General features: G+C 40.7%; 1 long non-coding RNA gene and 1 pseudogene across 2 annotated transcripts; one reads left to right on the top strand and one right to left on the bottom strand.

Annotated features, from left to right (window-relative positions):
* Positions 1–516: 516 nt before the first annotated feature.
* LOC108307714 lies at positions 517–3958 on the bottom strand. The gene is made up of 3 exons (XR_001826649.2): positions 3856–3958; positions 744–750; positions 517–527 (listed from the first exon to the last, which is right to left on the bottom strand). It is a non-coding gene; the product is annotated as an uncharacterized LOC108307714 (long non-coding RNA).
* Positions 776–3283, top strand: LOC108307712 (annotated as a pseudogene). The gene has a single exon (XR_001826647.2). The product of XR_001826647.2 is annotated as a membrane-associated progesterone receptor component 2-like (transcript).
* Positions 3959–5028: the final 1070 nt, after the last annotated feature.

Genomic DNA, 5028 nt, shown 5'->3' with positions numbered 1-5028 from the left:
GTGAAACGGTTTCTGTTTACCGTTTCAGGAGTCACATAGGAAAGGGCTCTGCTTTACCGTTTTAGGACTCACACTGTGATATTGTGCCAGAATTGTTAGCCTTTGCTTTAGTTATTTAGTAATAACTAAAATAAGCAGCCCAGGATAACTAAGGTCTGTGTGTAAACAAATGCTTATCTTGACTTCTGTAAACCACTGAAGTAACAAACAGAATGACAAAAGTCCCCTGGCCCTTGGAATGTCCGGAGACCCCCATCCTCGTCTCCACCCAGGAGGTGAATTACAGAATCCCCTAGCCCTTGGAATGTCCAAAACCTTTTCATCCCCATCCCCGCTCCTCACCCCCACTCCCAAGGTGGTTTTTTGGGTATAAAAAGTCTTGGCACCCTCCTTTTGACGCCACAGGTTGGAGAGACGTGAGTCCTCTGTGGTCGCCCGCATAATAAATGACCCTGCAATCTGGCATACTTTTGTCTTGGTGATAACTTTCTAAGCTCGGTCCAATACAACAACACGTGAAACGGTTTCTGTTTACAGTTTCAGCAGTCACAGAGGAAAGGGCTCCGGTTTACAATTTTAGGCCTCACATGTGAAACGGTTTATGTTTCCAGTTTCAGCAGTCACATAGCGAAGGCTCTGGTTTACAGTTTTAGGATTCACACGTGAAATTGTTTCTGTTTACAATTTCAGGAGTCACATAAGAAAGGGCACTGGTTTACACTTTTAGGACTCACATGTGAAACGGTTTCTCTTTACAGTTTCAGGAGTCACATAGGAAAGGGTTCTGATTTACAGTTTTAGGACTCACGGCCGGGCATGGTGGCTCATGCCTGTAATCCAAGCACTTTGGAGGCCAGGTCGGTCGGATCATCTGGGGTGGGGAGTTCAAGACCAGCCTGACCAAAATGGTGAAACCCCGTCTTTAAAAAAATAATAATAAATAAATATATATATATAAAGGACTCACATGTGAAAAGTTTTCTGTTGGCTGGCGGGCACTGATGGCGGCAGGTGATCGCGACGTGAATCTAGGCACCCTCGGGAGTGGCAGCGAAAATAGTAGGGGAGGCAGCCAGGAGAGCCCGGGTAGCGCGGGAGCGTCAGCGGAAGGGGGTGGCTGGGCGGTGGCGGTTGGCTCTTCTGCTGGGGGGCGTGGAGATGTTCCTGAACATGGCGCTGGTGGCGCTGGTGCTGCTGGGGGCCTACCGGCTGTGGGTGCCCTGGGGACTGCGGGGTCTGGGGGCCAGGGCCGCGGCGGGCGAGGATAGCCGCGCCGCCTCTCTTCCTCGCATGAAGAAGCGGGACTTCAGCTTAGCGCAGCTGCGCCAGTACCACGGGTCCCGCAACCAGCGCATCCTGCTTGCAGTCAATGAGAAAGTCTTCCACGTGACCAAAGGCAGCAAGTTCTACGGCACGGCGAGTCCATATGGAATATTTGCTGGTAGGGATGCCTCCAGAGGACTGGCAACATTTTGCCTAGATAAAGACGCACTTAGAGATGAATATGATATCTCAGATTTGAATGCAGTACAAATGGAGAGTGTTCGAGAATGGGAAATGCAGTTTAAAGAAAAATATGATTATGTAGGCAGACTCCTAAAACCAGGAGAGGAACCATCAGAATATACAGAAGAAGAACATACCAAGGATCACAATAAACAGGATTGAACTTTGTAAACAACCAAAGTCAGGGGCCTTCAGAACTACAATTCTTACTCCCTTTCACAGAATGTCCAGCATCTTTGGGTTTGATTTACCTGCTGCGAAAAACATTCAACAAATTGTGTACAAGATAAATGAATCTCACTATGAAGATTTGAATACTAGGCATTATTTATGCTGCCAATTCATTTGCTGCAGTTGTTTGTAATGTCTAGTGGGGCTTCATCATCCTGAAAAGAAAGAGACAGGGATTTTTTTAAAAAGCAAGAAAGTCACAAGATTATTTCTTTCCTTTCCTTCCTTTTTTCCTCCTTTCCTTCCTTCTTTTCTCTTTCTTTCTTGTTAAAATATATTGAAGACAACCAGATATGTATTTGATACTCAAGTGTACAATTCTCCTCAAGAAACATCAAGGGACTCCTATGTCGCACACTGTGTTTTTATTTTACCATTGGTGAAGGAGGAGACCTGAGCAGGGGAGGTGGCGGGGATACACAACAATTTGAGTAGTTTGGGCTACTGAAACATTAAAATGTGAATTCCCAAGCTTTCTTTTTGGCTTTGTCAGGGAAAAGAAAAATATCTTTATTTCTAAGAAATCTTTGGAAATTAAGAGAAGGAATTTCAAGTGGGTTTAAGTCAGAACTAGTTCCCCAATAGAAAGACAATTTTAAACCAGTTTTTATCCCTTCTCTTTCCTTCCCTTCCCCTCAATCGAATCAATATTAATTGTGCCTTATTTCACTTAACATAGACTTGAATTATTTTTAGGGAAAGCCCCTATAATAAATTCAGAAGTTACTACAATCAGCATTAAGTTGGAATGTTCTGTTGACCCCAAAACCTTGATATCATTCTGTATATGTAGAATGTAAAAGGAATATTTAGTGTTAACTGCCATATATGTAATATACACAAATTTAATTAGCATTGTAATGGCCAAATGCATTCACTGTGCTTTTCTCTTTTCAAAGAAACTGAAAAACAAATCAGTTCCTATCCCCTACAGCTGCCTAATTTTAGGAGTCTGACCCTCCATATCTCACTGGTGTGGGTGCATGGGGCTGTGGAGTGGATGTCTATGTGGGTGTGTCTGAATGTGTGTGAGAGCGCCTTGGAAGGGACTCTTTCTGCAGATACTGTAAATACAAGTACCATTTTAATGAAGCATGTACAATAAACCAAAATAAGCTTGAGTTGGACTTTATATAAAACAATGTAAGCCAGTGCATTATGATACAGTTGTAAGATTGTGCATTTGATTCAAGATAAGGAAAATCTTGGAAATGAAAAGCAGACACTGGTTAACCAAGTTGTACACATTGTACCACATTCAGCATAACTTTAGGAAGAAATTCCACTTTGTGGAACATTCTCTGGAGATCTGAGATTATTCAGGTAAGAATTGTTATATTAAAATATACATATTTTTACTTTATATTTTGATGCCAACTGATTATACAAGATTATAGCACTCCAGGTGGTAGTTATTGAACACAAGACATTAAAATATTTTACTGATAGGCATTAAATTATTCTTAGGTTGAAAAAGCCCCACATATGTCAGTTATTTGATTTCATTATGACTACTTAGGTTCTGGGTTGGGGACAAGTTCACTTAGACAAATTTAACAAGTCACCAGTTAAAGACTTCTGCTTTATAGAACTATGCAGAAGCCATCAAACAAAGGGTAATTTTAACTGCAACAATAAGCTAAAGTATGTGAAATCCTACATTCTATTTGGTCTTGGAGTGTTTTATAGAAAGTTATCTTTAGCCAAATCTTTGCTGAAGACTGATTGTGGAGTGTTGGTAAGCGCTGTGTGTGTTTTTATGTAAAATATTTTCTAAACAAAAAATTTTGTTAAAAGTATATGTCCTTGGTAGTAAACTGATTATGTATGAATCATTCGAGCCTAAAGCCTAGTAATAAACTGTACTTGTGACTAGAGAAACCGTAAATATATATGCAGTAAAAATAATGTGGTATGTTAAAAGTGAGTAATTTGGGTTTTGGACGTGAAATAAACCATGTTCTGTAGATAATTCCTCCAAAAAAAAGAGAAAAGGTTTCTGTTTACAGTGTCAGGAATCACATATGAAACGGTTCCAGATTACAGTTTTGGGACTGACATGTGAAATGGTTTCTGTTTACATTTTCAGGAATCACATAGGAAAGGATTCCAGTTTACAGTTTTAGGACTCACATGTGAAACGGTTTCCTTTTACAGTTTCGGGAATCACATATGGAAGGGTTCCGGTTTACAGTTTTAGGACTCACATGTAAAACGTTTCTGTTCACAGTTTCGGGTCACATATGAAAGGGTTCTGGTTTACATTTGTAGGACTCACATGTGAAACGGTTTCCTTTTACACTTTCAGGAACCACATATGAAAGGGTTCCGGTTTACAGTTTTAGGACTCACATGTGAAACGGTTTCTGTTTACAGTTTCGGGAATCACATAGGAAAGAGTTCCGATTTACAGTTTTAGGACTCACATGTGAAACGGTTTCTGTTTATAGTTTGAGGAGTCACATAGGAAAGGGCTCCGGTTTACACTTTTAGGACACACATGTTAAATGGTTTCAGGAGTCACATAGGAAAGGTCTCTGGTTCACAGTTTTAGGACTCACATGTCAAACGGTTTCTGTTTACCGTTTCAGAAATCATATAGGAAAGGGTTCCGATTTACAGTTTAAGGACTCACATGTTAAACGGTTTCTGTTTACTCTTTGGAAAATCACATATGAAATGGTTCCTGTTTACAGTTATGACACACATGTGAAACGGTTTCTGTTTACACTTTCATATGAAATTGTTCTGGTTCACAGTTTTAGGACTCATATGTGAAAAGGTGTCTGTTCACAGTTTTAGGAATCACATAGGAAAGGGTTCCAGTTTAAAGTTTTATGACCCACATGTAAAATGTTTCTGTTCACAGTTTCAGTAATCACATATGCAAGGGCTCCGGTTTACAGTTTTAGGACTCACATGTGAAAAGGTTTCTGTTTACAGTTTCGGGAATCACATAAGAAAGGATTCCGATTTACAGTTTTAGGACTCACATGTGAAAAGTTTTCTGTTTACAGTTTCAGGAATCACATATGAATGGTTTCGGTTTACAGTTTTAGGAATCACATGTGAAAAGGTTTCTGTTTACACTTTCGGGAATCACATAGGAAAAGGTTCAGGTTTACAGTCTTAGGACTCACACGTGAAAAGGTTTTTGGTTTGATCTTGGTTAAATGAAAATAGCGCCGGGCGCAGTGGCTCGAGCCTGTAATCCCAGCACTTTGGGAGGCCGAGGCGGGTGGATCACGAGGTCAAGAGATCGAGACCATCCTGGTCAACATGGTGAAACCC

The sequence above is a fragment of the Cebus imitator genome, unplaced genomic scaffold (genome assembly GCF_001604975.1).
Source record: "Cebus imitator isolate Cc_AM_T3 unplaced genomic scaffold, Cebus_imitator-1.0 Scaffold80, whole genome shotgun sequence".
NCBI classification, from domain to species: Eukaryota; Metazoa; Chordata; class Mammalia; order Primates; family Cebidae; genus Cebus; species Cebus imitator.
This window is presented reverse-complemented; position numbering and strand designations above follow the sequence as displayed.